The 19,677-nt window shown below is 40.4% G+C and overlaps 1 long non-coding RNA gene across 7 annotated transcripts in view; it reads left to right on the forward strand.

Moving 5' to 3' along the window:
* Positions 1-11,366: 11,366 nt before the first annotated feature.
* Positions 11,367-19,677, forward strand: part of LOC147350470 (uncharacterized) — a 61,126-nt gene continuing 52,815 nt past the window's right edge. For 2 of the 7 annotated variants that reach the window (XR_015149276.1, XR_015149274.1), the window contains exons 1-3: positions 11,380-11,746; positions 12,751-12,938; positions 15,867-16,001. This is a non-coding gene — a long non-coding RNA (uncharacterized LOC147350470). Of the gene's footprint in view, positions 11,747-12,750; positions 12,939-15,866; positions 16,198-19,677 lie in introns of those variants that run through there. The other 5 variants (XR_015149277.1, XR_015149278.1, XR_015149273.1 and 2 more) reach the window with 4 other exon arrangements.

Consider the following 19,677-nt stretch of genomic DNA (forward strand, 5'->3'; position numbering starts at 1 on the left):
GAGTGAAGACTATAGTATTCAAATGCTTATTGCATGCATGAGGAATTATGCTTATTCTATAAAGAACCATAGATCAGAGCTAGGACATATGGATAGAACCTCTAATGAGAAAGATTTTCATTTACGATAAGGAAGATATTTGCATGTTTCAACATAGTGAGCTCCCAAGAATGAAAATAAAGAAACACTGGCTGGATGACCATCTATTTGGAATCTGATTGAGAGATGTAGCCATATTTGATGGTCTCTATTGCCTCTTCTCTGGTCAAGTTCTGTGATGGGCAACTGTTGGGATTAGTCATGAAATGACTTTGAGGTGATGTAGATGCAAAAAAAGATAACAGTGGGTATAGAAAGAGAGAAAAAAAATATTTCTTTAGGCAATACACTAACAAAAGAAGAGATGTCTGGTCTTTTTAGTGCCACCCATGTTGGATTGACCAAGTTTGTATTGCTAAAAATAGGAAACATTTTAACTGATTCATAATATGTTAAAGAGCTGACAGTATCCCCAACTGTCAACTAATCCAGCTCTTGTAATTTTACAGATGTGGAAACTGAAGTCCAGAGGAGTTGACTTGTCTAAGGCAGTGATTCTCACTGTGTAGTTAGAAGAATAGTAGTCTCAATTCCTGGGGAACTTGCTTAATGTACAAATCTCTGGTCTCCAATCTAGTGCTACTAACAAAAGAAATCCTTAGAAATGGAATCCCATAAGCTTCATTTTATCAACTATTGCAAGTTATTTTGTGCACACTGGAAAAGTATCAGTCTACATCAGAATGCTGATTACTTACAGAGCTCTAAGAAAGACTCAGGACTCTAAACTTCAAATCCACTATTCTTGTTATTCTAAATTGTCTACTCTTGAAATAAATCTGTCATCATCCCCTACAAACTAACTTCTGAGCCTAGAAACAGCCCTAGAAATTCAATTGTGTTATGAGTATAAAATTATTACTATTTATAAAAGGCAAAAGAATGGTTTGGAAAATACAAACAAAGTTAATAAAATCAGAATGAACTCCAGGATCAGAGGCCATAAATATTATTTTGATGACACACTTAGAAAGCCTTGGAGCAATCCTTTTCTGTCCTTGACAGTGGAACATAGGGAACATATCTTTTTGATCTGATCTAGTCAAAGGCTGTGACCTCACTCTAAAGTGGAAAAAGACATGCTTTGGATACATATTCGTGTTAGACATACTGGCATATTTGTCATCATTTTAGAGTGCAACTGATGCAATTGGACTAAAGGACTTTGGTTAACATTTTGTTACTTAAGCCTAAATCTTCTTATATATACACAATTAAAAGTGTTCTTTACTCATTTTTATAGCTTATATGGTCTGTGGAGATCGTATCATAGAAACAAAGGAAAAATGAAGAAAAATTAGATTTTACACTTACTACTGACAGACTTTATTTTGGGGGGCTCAAAAATCACTGCATATGGTGGCTGCAGCCATGAAATTAAAAGATGCTTGCTCCTTGGAAGAAAAGTTATGACCAACCTAGACAGCATATTAAAAAGCAGAGACATTACTTTGCTAACCAAAGTTCATCTAGTCAAAGCTATGGTTTTTCCTGTAGTCATGTATGGATATGAGAGTTGGACTATAAAGAAAGCTGAACACTGAAGAATTGATGCTTTTGAACTGTGGTGTTGGAGAAGACTCTTGAGAGTCTCTTGGAGAGCAAGGAGATCCAACCAGTCCATCCTACAGGAAATCAGTCCTGAATATTCATTGGAAGGACTGATGCGGAAGCTGAAACTCCAATACTTTGGCCACCTGATGTGAAGAACTGATTCATTTGAAAAGACCCTGATGCTGGGAAAGATTGAAGGTGAGAGGAGAAGGGGGACGACAGAGGATGAGATGGCTGGATGGCATCACTGACTCAACGAACATGAGTCTGAGTAAACTCCGGGAGTTGGTGATGGACAGGGAGGCCCGGCATGCTGCGGTCCATAGGGTTGCAAAGAGTCAGACGTGACTGAGCGACTGAACTGAACTGAGCTATACATTAGGAAGAAATAAGGGATCAAACCACAAAACTGAAAGTGGTAAAAGCCCATCTGATCATGGGCTTTTAAACATCAATTTGGTTCAAATATATAGAGCTTGATTTAGCAGTTATGGTTCTGTATTGGAAGGAAGGCTACTTGAATGTTTACTATTACGATTAAGAATGTTTACTATTAAGATTAAGATGTCCGTTGATAACATAAATGCCAGAAATCAAGAAACCCGTTTTTAAATAATTACGTAAAGTTGAGAAAATCAAGCTTCACCTTTATTACCCATGGCTAGCAGTCCAATCACACTTGTAATTAATTGTTCCTGCAAGTGCTGTATGCAAAATGCTTAACAATCTTAGGTCTCTACTCTAATGGGTTTCTAGAAGCTTCCTGTTGTGTCAGGCTTAGCTCCTTAAAAGCTTCTTTCAGATTCAGAAATCGAGCAGGCAATATGAACTCATTTTAAATGTAATCTGATGGCAAGATTGCTTTAGCAATATGTTTCTAATGGAGTATAGCTGTAAACTCATTGGTGGAAGAGGGATTTGAAGGTTCGAGAGTGAAAAATATTGAATTTTTAAAGTAGAAGATAAAGATCTAAAGTAAGGTGATAGTGTCCACAATAAGATTTAATCATAACTTATGAATGCTTTTAAGTAAAGGATAGAGAAGAATAGTTGAAGGTGAATTTAAAATTTCAAGTTTGGTGACTGGTACAATAGTAATACCATCAATGCTGCTGCTGCTGCTAAGTCACATCAGTTGTGTTTGACTCTGTGCAACTACATAGACGGCAGGCCACCAGGCTCCGCCATCCCTGGGATTCTCCAGGCAAGAGTACTGGAGTGGGTTGCCATTGCCTTCTCCAATGCATGAAAGTGAAAAGTTAAAGTGAAGTAGCTCAGTCGTGTCCAACTCTTAGTGACCCCATGGACTGCAGCCTACCAGGCTCCTCCGTCCATAAGATTTTCCAGGCAAGAGTACTGGAGTGGGGTGCCACTGCATTCTCCGAATACCATCAATAGGTGTAGTAAATAAGGAAGGGGACCTGGATTGGAGTTAAGGATGAATTGGCTTTTAGATAAGTTGACTAGAGTAATTATTGTCTAGAATGCAACTAGAGATAAGACACTAGAATTTGTGAGAGATTAGGGGGCTGGAGATATAGATTTGGGAATTACCTGCATTTATATAATGATTAAAACCACGAGGGATCAGTTTTTACAGGAATGGAGAAAGAGAATACCAGGAATTGAATTCTGGGCAATAGCCATAGCCAGAGAATAGAAGAAAGTTATGTTCTTGACAACAGTGGAAGGGAGTTAGAGGCATGGGGAAGATTCAGAAAAATATATGTTATGAAAGTCAATGTTGAAGAGTTTTAGATAAAAAATTGCATATTGTAAAATTTAAGGGGAATGCATGTGGAGGAAAAAATCAAATATGGCAAGTAAATATTGGGGGGTTTTATGAAGAATTATGATAGAATAAAAGGAAGAAATTGAATATTACAGGGTGAGGAACAGTGTGTGGGGGGTTGGATATAGAACAACAAGCCTCAACCTCTAATTTGAAGTGCCAAAGAGAAAACAATGAATTCTCCCCAATGAGGAGTCAATTGAATTAAACAGAGAGGAAACATTAATAAAAGAATGAAAAGATAGTTGCTGGAAATACTAGAAGACACAAGTTCCTGGAGAAAATGAAAGAAAAGAGACACAGAGCCCAAATGGATGTCTTGGCCATGTTTTTTTTTTTTTTTTTAAAAGAAGAGTTATTTCCCTAAGACTAGAGGCAAAGGTACGTACTGGAGCACAGTGACAGAGACAGAGAAGAGGCTGGGTGAGGGAATTTATGCTAAATGACGTTTATCTTCCTAGCGGAGATGAAAGCCCCAAGACCATAGTTTTCATTTGGCTGAATGTAATATGAACTTTGTGACCTGTGGCTTAAAACATGTTTCTTATTTAGTTAATACCTAATCCAGAATGAACAGGTTTCAAGAAGAATCTGGCAACTCAAAAATGGATCAGACCAAGCTCTTTCTACCCTGCATTCTTAGAGCAATCTTCGTTTTGGTACCCAAGCTATTGCCTCATAGTGTCAAGTTGATAGTGTTGCCGATAACGCACCCTCACGCTTCCTTAAGACAGAAAGGAAGGCTCAAGGCAAAAGGTTTTTACTTTGCAAGACTTTTTCTTTCTAAGGATGTTGCTCCACTATCTTCTAGTCTGCACCGTTTCTAGCTGGAAGTCTGTTTTTATTCTTATTTTTGTTCTTCTGTAGTGTTTCTTGTTTTCCTCTGGTTGCCTTTAAGATTTTTTCCTTTTCATCAGGTTCTCAGCAGTTTATTATGATGTGCTTAGGTGTACTTTTCTTATGTTTATTCTGCTTGGAATCTGTTGCTTTTCTTGGATCTGTGCTATGCAGATTACATTCCACTTGGAAAATCAGCAACCATTATATTTCCAAATACTTCTGCCCCGCACCCTTCTCCTCTCCTGGAGATATCACTTGGTGTCATCTCACAGCTCACTGATGTTTGTTCATTTTTTTCCTCTCTGTATTCTACTTTGGGTAGTTTCTATTGTTCTGTCTTCACAGTTACTGATTTTTCTTCTGGAAAATCTAATTTCATGTTAATACTATTCAGTGAATTTTTATCTCGGATAGTATATCTTCCATCTCTAGAAGTTTGATTTGGGTCTTCTTTTATCTAACATTTCTCCTCTCATCATTCTCACACTTTCTTCTACCTTCATCAGCATGTGAATGTATTTATGAGTTGTACTATATTTTATATCTATTTTTAAAATGTTTGCATTTGTTAAATATTTGGGCATTTTGTTCTGAGATGAAATTACTTGGAATCAGTTTGATTCTTGGTTTTGAGCTTTATTAGGGTGTGTCCAGAACAGACTTTACCCTAAGCCTGATTATCTCTCATTAGGATGGGCTTCCATGTTGGCTCAGACAGTGCAGAATCCACCTGCAGTGCAGGATACCTGGGTTTGATTGCTGGGTTGGGAAGATCCCCAGAAGAAGGGAATGGGTACCCACGCCAGTAGTCTTGCCTGGAGAATCCCATGGACAGAGGAACCTAGCGATCTACAGTCCATGGGATCACAAACAGTCGGACACCACTGAGCGACTAACACTTTCACTTTCACTGCTCAGTCCTTAGTCTCTGGGTGATGGAAAAATAAACGGGTCCCAGCTTTGCACCAGCTGCAGAAATTATTTCATCTGCTTCTTTCTAGTGACTTCCCCTTAGTTTCCCCACATGCATTTATAAGACTGAACTCAGGCAAAGACTTGAGCTTTACCCTCTGTAGGTCTTTGAGTTTTTTTGTTTATCTGTGCACCTCCTTCCTCTTTGGGACTCTGCCTTGCATATTCTAACCATCTACTGAACTCCAAATTCTGTCTCCCCAGTATAGGAAAACCACTAGGCTATGATTGGATTCTTCCTCCATGTTCTACAGTCTGCAAATTTTACATATGCTTCAACAGAAAACCAGAACTTTAATTTTCAAATTAGTCTTTCAATAAAGTTAAATATTAGCTTGGTTCTAAAAGACAATTATTTAATTCAAGCTGTTTTACCACATAAGTTACTGCAACACCCTTCAAGTGTCCAAAGGCAGACGATCTTTTTGAAGGATGTACATTAGATAGCCTTAATCACCTAGAGTCTATAAAACTCTGAAATGATCCAAAGTTTGATCCAAAGTACGAGTTCATTGAAATGACTGGCTAAATAGTGAAGCAAGTCTTAGGTATGCAGTTACTGTGGGCTAAGCATGAGTCACATGGATGGAATTACAGAGAAATGCACATGTTTTTCCTGTCCATTTTACACCTGATCCAGAAAGCATAACGATGCCTTTAATTGCTCCATGATTTTCAAGCCAGCATATTTTCAAATCACTCACTCTTGCTCTCAAAGTAAATTGTTTTGAATTTTCAAGAGAAAAAAAAAAAACCTTCATATCTAAACAAGCTTAGTGCTATGGATTGGGAATGAGTTAGGAAACTAATTCTATAGAATATGCTGTCCATTCTAATCTAGCAATCTTGGGAAGCCAGAAAGGAGCTTAAGAAAATCTGAAACTTTGTGAAGTAAAACTCATTGAATTAGAACTTTAGATCCACATGTTTCTATAATATAATCATTGCTCACATTTATTTACATACTATTAAAATTAAATGAACATTGTTGGATTGCAGCTGTTTAGATTTTGATAAATGACAAACAGCATTTTCTCCTTACAAATAGTGCAAGACATAAAATTTATACTTTAGAGGAAAAAATATGAGATTGAGAGAGACTAACAGGAAGTGGGTTCATTCACTTTGGAATTCTATTTATAAACAGACCAAATCAGATGGACTGTAAGCCAGAGGGTGGCCACATCTTGATCCTATAAACACACACATTCTAATCACCTTTGGACAACATCTTTTTGGCCTTTGTTTGGCTTTATGCATAATAAAGTACATCAGCTATTTATATTCTTGCCAGTTGGAAATGATGGGCCAGGTTTGTGGGAGTTTTTATTTTTAACAAAAATGTTAAAGTCAATTTATCTTGCCCTGATTCTGCTGTCAGAAAGCTAGAACTACTGCAATGGCTGTGTATGAAGAGGCAATTGCCATGGACTTTCAGTGAATCAATGACTTTGTTGCCTAAAAATACAAAAAGGGAAAGAAGGTATTTTAATTTCTTTATTAAAAGTCATTTGTGAAAACATGAACTTTTTAATATGTGAAGGCAGAGTAATACAGTATCCCAGCAGTACTGACTTTTTCTTTTCAAGCTATATGACTTTCATTAATAGAAAAGAATGCAATTATTTTCTTTTTTTCATTTATTACTGGAGATGATAAGCATTGGTTTTTTAGTCATCTCAGGATTGTCACTTCTTTTAGAAATGTCTCTTCTATACACTCCAGTTAGTGGTTCAGAAGAAGCTTCCATATTTTGATATGAGCTCATCCCTCTCAGAGCCTTGAGGCTTGTGAGATTAAATTATTTGCTTTAGTTCACCTATCTGAAACTGGCAAACCAAAAATTTCATCAGTACTTCTCCAACTTGAGAGTGAGCATGCGTCAGCTCGTGTCAAATGGTAGAGATTATAAGTTATGCAGTTTGGTACAGTTGATAGCCATGTCTACTGCCCTTTGCTGAAAAATGGGCTCTGATAAGAGAATGAAGCCAGGGTGTGGTGCCAGGCTGAGCCAGTGCTTTGCATTGGGAACACTGTTTTGAATGGTGCATAGACAAATCACATTGTATCCAAATTTGGGGGCTGATATCTCAGTTATGTAATGCCAGATCCTACATATGTATTTTAAAACCACTTTCACTTACTGTTCTTGAAAACCTATTGTGAGCCATTTATAGAGTCATAAGTATAGAAAACCTCTAAAGGGATGGCTCCTTTAACAAATATTTATTGACTAATTATTTGCATTTAGGGCTTGTAGGAACATAAAACAGCACATAGAACAGTGTCAAGGAACCAATAATCTAGTAGCAGAGATAAGTAAAGAAAATTCACCCTGATCAAATATGTATGTGTGGTAACTGCTAATCTCTGATGCATCAAAGGATATATGAAAAGCACTGGGACCTCTGAACTGTCAGTCATGATGGCATTATGAGTTTATAGAATAAAACTCACCCTTCTATTTCATAAACATACACAGTGGCAATTGGTGGCAGTCCCCCAGACCCAGTAACTGCAACGAGGCAGAGACAATTGGAGATGGTAAATCCGGTCTTTCTTAGGTCTGTCTTACAGTGAGACCACTGAATTTATATCCACCTGGCGGCTTTTTTCCATTTCCCCAATTCATAGTCAACATAAACTGTTTAACCTTCATCTTTATTGTTTGACCTATGAAAAGACCTTAGTCGTCCGCTGAAAGTATTTCCCTTACTGGCCAAAATTGTAAGTTAAAATAAAACAGCAACAAACAAAGAACAGTGCTGTATTTTCAGGGATTATTACACTCTCAAAGACTTAAACAATACAGGGCTAGTGACCCTCATTATAGCCTCATTCCAGTCACTAGTCTTTCCCCTACAAAAGGCTGACGACAGAATACTATAAACAAGTCAGGAGTAATGATGATCACAAGATGTAATCTTGTGATGCTGCACTAGATGTAGTATCATTAACAGAAAAATGAAACAGAGCCTGTGGCACATGGTATATGACTACTGATCTTGCTAATGTTTATATTTTAATACTCATCAGGAGGGTGAGAGATAAGGAAGTCAGGGGAAGAGACATGTAATGAGACCTATGGAAATGGATCCTCAAAATGGTGAGGGTCTTTGTATTTTAAGTTAATCTCTAGAGAACTTTTCTTTCAGAAAAAAAAAAGCTGAACATCCTGTGGGAAGGGGATTCATCCTGTGGATTGCAGCAAGCCCTTACACTTCACCATCCTAAAGCATGCACAGTGGGCCTGTGGAAGGAATAGCCTTGGTAAAGAAATGGAGGCTAGCATTGGCCCAAAGGCATGGACCCCTTGTACCAATAGTGATCAAGTTACTGTTATTAATGAATGTCCAATGCGTTGGCAGCTGAGAGAATTTCTGAGACCATGAAATGGCTCCACACCTTGACAGGGCTAACCAGCTATTTGATAAGTAGATTATGTGAGACCCCCTCTACTCTGGTAGATTCATGGGAAAGGACCCTGATGCTGGGAAAGATTGAGGGCAGGAGGAAAAGGGGATGACAGAGGATGAGATGGTTGGATGGCATCATTGACACAATGGATATGAGTTTGAGCAAACTCCAGGAGATAGTGAAAGACAGGGAAGCCTGGTGTGCTGCAGTCCATGGGGTCACAAAGAGTCAGACAGGAGTAGTGACTGAACAGCAACAGCAACTACCCTGGTAAGGGGGCTTCCCCTTCCTGGTAAGAGGGTACTAGTGGTAAAGAATCCACGTGCCAATGAAGGAGATGCAAGAGATGCAGTTTCGATTCCTGGGTCTGGAAGATCCCCTAGAGGAGGAAGTGGCACCCCACTCCAGTATCATTGCCTGGAAAATTCCATGAGCAGAGGAGCCTGGTGGGCTACAGTCCATGGGGTCAAAAGAGTCAGACATAACTGAGTGCATGCACATGTGCATGTGCACACACACACACACACACACACACACACACACACCTCTCCCCCAGTAAAGGCTATGAATTCTCCAAACCAAGATATACCTGATTTCTAGTTATAAAGTTGTCTTTCCTACCTATTGTACCTAAGCCAGTACCACTGCCCAAAGACACTCAGATCAGATCAGATCAGTCGCTCAGTCATGTCCGACACTTTGCGACCCCATGAATCGCAGCACGCCAGGCCTCCCTGTCCATCACCAACTCCCGGAATTCACCCAGACTCACGTCCATCGAGTCAGTGATGCCATCCAGCCATCTCATCCTCTGTCGTCCCCTTCTCCTCCTGCCCCCAATCCCTCCCAGCATCAGAGTCTTTTCCAATCAGTCAACTCTTCGCATGAGGTGGCCAAAGTACTGGAGTTTCAGCTTTAGCATCATTCCTTCCAAAGAAATCCCAGGGCTGATTTCCTTCAGAATGGACTGGTTGGATCTCCTTGCAGTCCAGGGAACTCTCAAGAGTCTTCTCCAACACCACAGTTCAAAAGCATCAATTCTTCAGCACTCAGCCTTCTTCACAGTCCAACTCTCACATCCATACATGACCACAGGAAAAAACCATAGCCTTGACTAGACGAACCTTTGTTGGCAAAGTAATGTCTCTGCTTTTGAATATGCTATCTAGGTTGGTCATAACTTTCCTTCCAAGGAGTAAACGTCTTTTAATTTCATGGCTGCAGTCACCATCTGCAGTGATTTTGGAGCCCCAAAAAATAAAGTCTGACACTGTTTCCACTGTTTCCCCATCTATTTCCCGTGAAGTGGTGGGACCAGATGCCATGATCTTCGTTTTCTGAATGTTGAACTTTAAGCCAACTTTTTCACTCTCCACTTTCACTTTCATCAAGAGGCTTTTGAGTTCCTCTTCACTTTCTGCCATAAGGGTGGTGTCATCTGCATATCTGAGGTTATTGATATTTTTCCCGGCAATCTTGATTCCAGCTTGTGTTTCTTCCAGTCCAGCGTTTCTCATGATGTACTCTGCATATAAGTTAAATAAACAGGGTGACAATATACAGCCTTGATGAACTCCTTTTCCTATTTGGAATCAGTCTGTTGGAACACAGAATGAATATATAATTTACTGACATTGCTTCCGATCAAAAGAACCATTTTATGGTGCAGGATATTTTACAAAGGGTATATGACCATATGATTTTTTCCTCCCACATATTACATTGCCCAGAAATTGCCAGTTTAAGAGAGCATTGGGATTACTTTCTTGAAAGAACAGCTAAAGTGCCAAATTAGAAATGACACTCTGTGAGATTCAGGTGCTGTCACTATATATATATATATATATATATATATATATATATGTTGATATATGCTGCTGCTGCTACGTCGCTTCAGTCGTGTCTGACTCTGTGCGACCCCATAGACGGCAGCCCACCAGGCTCCCCTGTCCCTGGGAATCTCCAGGCAAGAACACTGGAGTGGGTTGCCATTTCCTTCTCCAATGCATGAAAGTGAAAAGTCAAAGTGAAGTCGCTCAGTCGTGTCCGATCCTCAGCGACCCCATGGTCTGCAGCCTTCCAGGCTCCTCCATCCATGGGATTTTCCAGGCAAGAGTACTGGAGTGGGGTGCCATTGCCTTCTCCATGTTGATATATACATGTATACAAATTAAAGAAGTATGATAAAATATGTATCAGTGTGATTAATGGTGATTTGGTGCCGATTACATAACAGGGTGTAAGATGAACATTTTTTAATAATCCTGTAATTCCTATTTAAGTAAATAAGTATGCAAAAAGGCATAACTTTAATGAAATTTATAAATTTATAAAATGGCAGCATAGTTAATAAATGTACTCTACCTGAGCATTTGAAAGCATCTTACAAAAGCAACTGTCTCAAAGGAGCCTTCTTGGGGGTGGAGATGGTGACAATCGTAGTTCTATTTTCTGATGGAATGATAACCGACACTGGTTGCGGAGCGTCTGTGTGTGCCTATTCAGTTCTGTTGGACTCCTAGCAATCCCATGGAAGATAGCCCTCCAGGCTTTTCTGTCCATGGGATTCTCTAATCAAGAATACTAGGGTGGATTGCCATTTCCTTTTCCAAAGGACCTCCCCAACCCAGGGATCACACTCATGCGCAGACATCTCCTGTGTCTCCTGCATTGGTAGGTGGATTTCCCAAATGGAGCCACCTGGGAAGCCCAAATTTAACATCTGCTCTTGGTTGGTGGTGTTTCAGTGCTAAGCCTTGTCTTACCTTTATGACCCTGTGGCCATATGGTGGCTGAGAATAGTTAAATAGCCTGATATCTGCCTATTTTCTGTTTTGACAGATAAAGGCAAATAAAGCTTGCCAATACAGTTCATACCAGGTAGTTCTGATAGCAACTTAACACCAATTATCTAGTAAATTAATTAGAGCTGAGCTCAATTAACAGCAATGCAAGGGAGTCCACAGTTGAAGCTGGCTTTTTGGGTTTAGGTTCTGGTGAGAGCTGCCTCAGTCAACTCCACAAGCCCCTACTCTGTAGGAATCCCACGCCCTGGTCACTATGTGAGAGCCGGTAAGTTTTCTCCTTTGGGCAGAAATGGGAGGTCGGGGAGAAAGGGCAGGATTTGATTAAGTAGCAACCAGTTGACATTTGGTCTGGAAATCCATTTGACCTCTTCCCCCTTTGTTGAAATCACGATGAGTTTTGCAGACCCATCTCAGTTCCCTCTTCCTGAAACTGAAGTCACTGCTGTAGTCTCTTTAACACTTTTTGTCTGCAGCACAGCTTTTCACTTCCTGAAGACACTGTACCTGTCGTATCTGATTCTCTTTATCCCCAGCTAATATCAGCTGGTAGATGTATATTCCTGAGGGCAGGAGGATGTGCTAAAGTTCTTGCTCTTTATTCCTCTCAGCACCTGGGATATTGGGATTTCAGACCAACTTCTGATGAATTGCCCAGATTTACTTGAACTCTTGAAACAAGCTACTCTGACCCCTCAGCTATGTGGGCCAAAGCTGTGGCCTTTTTACCATGTTTGTTGAGAGGAAACCACTTACAGAAAGATACAGGAGATTTTTGGCCAGTCACACTCTCTGAGCCTCAGCTCCCCACTAATGGGCTAAAAAGACACTTTCCTGAACTGGTGTGAAAAATATTAATATTGTAGCACAGCAATTAATGCTTGTAGCACAGCACTACGTTGTTGCTTAATCTCTCAGTTGTATCTGACTCTTCTGCGACCCCATGGACTGTAGCCCACCAGGCTCTTCTGTCCATGGGATTTCCCAGGTAAGAAGACTGGAGTGGGTTGCCATTTCCTTCTCCAGGGGATCTTCCCAACCTAGGGATTGAACCCATGTCTCCTAGTTGGCAGGTGGATTCTTTACCACTGAGCCAGCAGGGAAGCCCACAGCACTACCTAGGAGGTGATTAAGGAAGGGTAGTAATGATGACCAGTTCCTCTTCTAGAGACAGTTTTCCACACAAAGCTATAACCAAAAAAAGGCATGGGGGTAATAAGTAGAGAAGTGAGATTCCTCTTTGGTAAAAATCTTGCCGTGAAAACTTTGCAGGATGACTGTAGAGCATAAGTTGGATGAGACACCCTGCAGAAGCCCTATCGAAACAGAACTAAGCAAGAGGCGGCATTGAAGCAGTGGTGTCCGTACGTGCAATATTTGAGGAGCATCGACCGAGTGAGACTGGGAAAGGAGGTTCTTCTACTTGTGCAGTAAACCCTCAATTTGTTTGCCATTTCTAAGTAAGGAAATGAAGTGTCTCTTCTAAATAAATTAAAGCACTGAAGGAGTTACCAATTCAAGATTTTTGTTTGTGAAGTTACTTAAAAAGTACAACCAGTTTTCCAACTTCTTGCCGCATGCATTAACTTCATTTGCTAGTTTCAAGTTGGTATGACTTTATGAAGCAAAAACAGGTGTCTCTGAGAAGTGGTGAGAAATCAGCATTAAGGGCGTGCGGAGATCTATTCTGTGTCTGAAAACAAGCTATGCGTCTAAAATCTTCCACTGTGTCTGTGCCACTTAAGTGCTGGAATCATAAAACACAGGAGGAGGCAGAACAATTGCGTGATTGTTTTTAACGCCCTCAAAGAGGATTTCAGAGTACCATAAGCTGCTAATGAATTTCAGGAGGCAGGTGCAAGACACACAATTACGTTTCCATTTCCATCCCTTTTATCATTTGAGAGCACTTACAGATTATTCACTGATTTCCATGGCAGAGGCTTTTTGTGAGAAAGAAATATCCTATCAGAAAACAGCTATTAAACATTGTTCAAGACATCTTTAATTGGAAGGAAAATAAGAAAGACAATGAAAAAAAATGACAATTTCTCAAATTAAAGAATTTTCAGTAGTTCTCCTCAAAAGTTCCAAATGATTACTTGACTTGCTTTTACTCAGGGGTTACCAGGACTCGTGATTCAGACTCCATACAATCTTTTTGCAAGAAATCCAATGTTTTGCTCCTCCAAATCCATCACAGTAATCTTGGGTCTTAGTTGGCATTGCTTCAGTTTTATCTGCTCCTATATGTTGCCCCTTCCACAGTCTTCCTGGATTGCAGCTCCCTGGAACAGTAAGTTTAGACTTTCATGGCCAACAGGAGACTAGGTTGGAAGCACAGTCCTGAGACAACCTTAGAAGTTTAGAGACAGAATTTTCTTATTTCATGTTGTTGTAGTATAGGCCACTTTTATGAAGGTAAGGATGGCTGTTTCTCATGGGATCCCCCATCCTTGATCCATCTACCACCCTTTCTATCATCAATAATTACTTCAGCTTTTAGATCTTGAAGAATTGTAAAAGTCCTAGAATTGTTGGCAAAAGTGGATACCCAAATCATCAAGAGCCCAGTTTGCAAAGTTGAGAGAGCTACTAGCATGTAGAGCTGTCCTCTCAGCCTTAAAAGTGGCCCCAGGATCAACTCCATGAGTCCAGCCACTCATCCTTCTTCCCCTTTGATCATTATAGTGAGAGGACTGGGGGAGAGAGCCTGGTCACTGGTAGGAAGCATAGTGTTCTTGAGAAGAAGCTCGTTTGTTTTCACACTGTGACAGTCAAGTAGGGCTTTGTTTGTCCCTGGAACTAATTCAGGAATATTTCTGGAGACTTACCAGTCAAAGTGGAGGTGCCGTCCTTTCATTACCCTGATAGGCAGCTATGTAACCGGTGCAGTGGAGGAAGAATTGGAGAGTGACTATGGGGCCAAAAGAAGAGGTAAAGGCCAGACAGCCTGTTCTCCTCCTACCACTTAGCTTGGCAGGAATGAGTGAATTGTTTTCAGATTTTGTAGTTTAGTTGGTCAGTCGTGTCTGACTCTTGGCAACCCCATGAGCTACAGCATGCCAGGTTTCCCTGTCCTTCATGATCTCCTGGAGTTTGCCCAAACTCGTGTTCATAGAGTCAATAATGCCATCCAACCACTGCACCCTCTGTCTCCTCCTTCTCTTCCTACCCTCAATCTTTTCCAGCATCAGGTGGCCAAAGTATTGGAGTTTCAGATTCAGCATCAGTCCTTTCAATGTATATTCAGGATTGATTTCCTTTAGGATTGATTGCTTTGATCTTCCTGCAGTTCAGGAGACTCTCAAGAATCTTCTCCAGCACCACAGTTTGAAAGCATCAATGTTTTGGCACTCAGCCTTCTTTACGGTCTAGCTGTCACATCTGTAAGTGACTATAGAGTGGAACAACAAGAGAGAGTTTAGCTGCTCTTGTCCTATCAAGGCAGAAAGATATCGCCAGTGGGTCATAGACCATTGAGGTGAGAGCTGAACGAGGGGTCGATGAGAAAGGTTAAGTTACTGGTTAGGTCAACGGTTAGGTCAAAGGTTTCTTCTCATCAGAAGCCATGCACTGAGGAGACCCCAGCTATTTACCCTGAGGAACACACGAGTCTGGCTTAGGAGACAGGCAGCAAGTGGATGGCTGCCGTGTGAACACAGTGGTGCTGGCGACTGATGGACGACCTATGAGAGGACTTCAGCCTTACCATACCAGTCCCTTAAGGAAAGTTGCCTCTCCCATTTTTTTTTGTTGTTGTTGTTAATCCTAGCTTCTGTACCTGAGAAAGAGAGTTGAGAAGAGCAAGAGGAAGTATGGGAACAGCATACCTGCTCCCTTTCTCCCAGACAGGCCAGACCAGTGCAACAGAGAGGGAAAATGCCCCTGCACTGAGTTTGACATTTTAGTTTTAAAATGAAGAGGATTCAGTATTAGCTGAATACTGAAAGCCATTCATTCATCCCACAAATATTTATTGATCACCTACTATATGTAGGCATTGCTATAGGTGGATAAAATTATTAGTGAAAGACATAAAAGATTCAGAGAGTGACACAAGGGTAATACTGCAAATGATGGGGAAATCATAGAACCTGGGAAACACATGATTAAAGGAACCACTAAGAGTGGGGCGAAAGGCTCAACAAAGCCCATCTAGTTGTCTCATGCTTATATCCCAATGAGCTGACTATTCTAAAAACTATTTACCTACTTTTATCAGCAAGCACATTTCAGTTGACAGCTGCATTTAATGGGCACAAGGTATATTCCCAGAAGGAAGGAAGTTCAGATATGGGAACTTTGCAGCAGCAGTGGTGAAGTAGAGAATGGGCAATCAGGGGAGCGAGGAGGCTATGGAATCATCACACAGTGTTTTTGTTTAGGCTATCATTGCTGGGAAACCAACTGGCCATGAAGACTTGAAAAAGAGAATCTCCACCTTTCATCCTCCGTTCCACAGTGATGTAATGAACACCACCTGCATGCGAGATGCTGTGATGGAGGCAAACGTAGAGGACGTGTGGAAACTGTCCTGGGAGAGTCTAGTAGATGGGGAGGGAGGAGGGAGGAGGGTTCAGGATGGGGAACACATGTATACCTGTGGCGGATTCATTTTGATATTTGGCAAAACTAATACAATTATGTAAAGTTTAAAAATAAAATAAAATTAAAAAAAAATAAATAAAATAAAATTTAAAAAAAAAAAAAGAAAAAGAAGATCTGTACATAAGTTACAGTGGCATTATCTTAGATTTGCATGGGTGCTTACTTTCCTGGTGGCTCAGAGGGTAAAGCGTCTGCCTGCAATGCAGGAGGTCCGGGTTCAATCCCTGGGTTAGGAAGAGCCCCTGGAGAAGGCAATGGTAACCCACACCAGTACTCTTGCCTGGAAAATCTCATGGACGGAGAAGCATGGTAGGCTACAGTCCACGGGGTTTCAAAGAGTCAGACATGACTGAGTGACTTCACTTTATTTCACTTATAATACACAGGGTGTTTTCACAGATGTTTAATTGCAGAATATTGCTGTCAGGTAGAGTACTGTTCTTCAGATGAGAAAATTCAAGTTCAGCTTGGTTAAGTAAATTGACCAAGGTTCATAGCTAGCCAGTAGAAACTTGAGCCACATTTTCTAAATTCCAAGTATTATTTCCAGGACATGTCATCGCATCCTAGTATTTATTAAAAAATAAGTGTGTGATAAGTAGTGAACATACAATACTAAAAAAGGACTGGCAGATGTCTTCAAAAATGTCCAGATAGTATTTTGGGCTTTGCAGGCTGTAGAGTCTCTGTTGCAAATATTCTATTCTGTCATTGTCGTGTCGAAGCAGCTGCAGACAACACATCAGCAAGTGAGTGTGACTGTGTGCCGGTAGCACTTTATATACAAAAACATGCAGCCATCCAACTTCGTCCCATAGCTTGCGTGTCTTTACTACAAGGAGACAGGCTCGTTCTTTCTTGGCAGTAGTGCACTGCTGCTGCTGCTGCTGCTAAGTCGTGTCAGTCGTGTCTGACTCTGTGCGACCCCATAGACGGCAGCCCACCAGGCTTCCTTGTCCCTGGGATTCTCCAGGCAAGAACACTGGAGTGGGTTGCCATTGCCTTCTCCAATGCATTAAAGTGAAAAGTGAAAGTGAATGCACTAGTAAATGTTTAATAATTGTACATCTGGGCTGGGGAGAGGAAACCTGATTTGTAGTGGTTGCCCATTTCTGTGGTGTAAATGTTACCTCCATAGCTGATTTCAAGCTACTAATATGAAGCCACTGAATGAGGATTTGGAAAGAAGTGTATATAGGCCAGCCCCAGTGCATCACTGCCTGAGAAGACCACTGAAGATTGGGCTCTGGGTAGGATATCAACAGTTAAGCCAGAGTATGGAGAGAGGAGAAAGAACAAGAGACACATCATAGGAATAGGCAAATGCAAAGCATGTTCTGGGATTGGTGGTCAGCTCAGCTAGGCTTGAGCATGTGATGAGTAGTGGGTAAAGGCAGATGAGTGAACACCAGGTGTAGAGTGCATACAGCCTTGACTGCCAGCCAAGAAGCTTGGGATTTGTTAAGTAGACACCTCTGGCTTCTGAAGCTTTTTAACCCAAGGACAGTTATGAGGCTATGTTTTAAGATGTATCTAGCAGCCGATGAAATTGACTCAAGAAAAATTGAAATAGGGGAGGCTTATTGAAAGAAAGAGCCGTCATTGAGATAAACAACAAGGCAATGCTAGGCGATGAATAAATCCTGTCTGGTCAGCAAAATAGAAGAAAATCAAATAATTTCATACCCAGAGTAGTGTAGATCTAGTATATTCTTTGTCCTCCTTTTTTCCTTCCTCCAACCCTTTTTTATTGTATTCATCATAGATTGGCTATGGTCCAGTGGCTCTCAAATTTGTAAATGCATCAGAATCACCAGGAAGCCTTGTTCAAGGTGGGCCCTGTGACTCGAACTTGCATCTTCTGAATTCCAAGTGCTCTTATTTTCATAACATCTGAGTGCATCCTAATATTCATAAAAAGCTGTATGCTATAAATAGTGAATTTTCAGTAGAAGAACAATGAGCTATAGACCAGGAGTCCCAGAGGTTCTCCTTTAATAGATCTAGTGAGAGACCTAAAATTGTACATTTCTAAAAAGTTCCCAGATGATGCTGAAATCAGTGGCTTTGTAGCCACACTTTAACTGTTCTGGCAACTACTGTAACTCTTTTTAGTATGGATATTTCTCAATCACCTCAAACCTTAAGTCCTTCCATTGAATATTCAGGGTTAATTTCCTTTAGGAATGACTGGTTTGATCTCCTTGCAGTTGAAAGGACTCTCAAGAGTCTTTTCGAACACCACAGTTTGAAGGCATCAGTTCTTCGGCATCAGTCTTCTTCATGGTCTAATTCTCACATCTATACATGACTACTGGAAAAAACATAGCTGTGCTATATGCACGTTTATTGGAAAAGTTATATCTTTGCTTTTTAATATGTTGTCTAGGTTTATCATAGCTTTCCTTCCAAGGAGCAAATATCTTTTAATTTCATGGCTGCAGTCCCTGTCCTCAGTGATTTTTGAGCCCAAGAAAATAAAATAAAATCTGTCACTGCTTCCACTTTTTCCCTTTCTATTTGTCATGAAGTGATGGGACCAGATGCCATGATCTTAGTGTCCTGAATGTTGAGTTTCAGGCCAACTTTTTCACTCTCATCAAGAGGCTCTTTAGTTCCTCTTTACTTTCTGCCATTAGGGTGTTGTCATCTGCATATCTGAGGTTATTAATATTTCTCCCACAGCAATCTTGATTCCAGCTTGTGCTTCATCCAGTCCAGCATTTCTCATGATGTACTCTGCATAGATGTACTCCTTTCCCAATTTGGAACCAGTCCATTGTTTCATGTCCAGTTCTAACTGTTACTTCTTGACCTGTATACAGGTTTCTCAGGAGACAAGGTGGTCTGCTGTTCCCATCTCTTTAAGAATTTTCCACAGTGTATTGTGATCCACACAGAGAAAGGCTTTTGTGTAGTCAATGAAGAAATAATAGGTGTCTTTTTTTTTTCCTGGAATTCCCTTGCTTTCTCTATGGTAAATGAATACTGACAATTTGATCTTTGGTTCCTCTGTCTTTTCTAAATTTAGCTTGTCCACCTGGAAATTCTCAGTTCATGTACTGCTAAAGCTTAGCTTGAAGGATTTTGAGCATAACCTTGTTGGTTAAATGAGTGCAATTTTATGATAGTTTGAACATCTTTTGGCATTGCCTTTCTTTGGGATTAGAATGAAAACTGGCATTTTCCAGACCTGTGGCCAGTGTTGAGTTTTCCAAGTTTGCTCACATATTGAGTGCATCACTTTAACAGCATCATCTTTCTGGATTTTAAATAGCTCAGCTGGAATTCCATCACCTCCACTAGCTTTGATTGTAGTAATGTTTCCTAAGGCCTACTTGACTCGACACTCCAGAATGTCTGGCTCTAGATGAGTGACCACACCATAATGGTTATCTGGGTCAGTAAGACCTTTTTTGTATAGATCTTCTGCCTAGTCTTGCCACCTCTTTTGAATCTCTTCTGCTTCTGTTACATCCTTACAATTTCTGTCCTTTACTATGCCCATCTTTGCATGAAATGTTCCCTTGGTATCTCTAGTTTTCTTGAAGAAATCTCTAGTCTTTCCCATTCTATTGTTTTCCTCTA

This window comes from Bos grunniens, chromosome 20 (genome assembly GCF_055505025.1).
Source record: "Bos grunniens cultivar Pamir isolate PY7600 chromosome 20, Bosgru_T2T1.0, whole genome shotgun sequence".
NCBI lineage: Eukaryota > Metazoa > Chordata > Mammalia > Artiodactyla > Bovidae > Bos > Bos grunniens.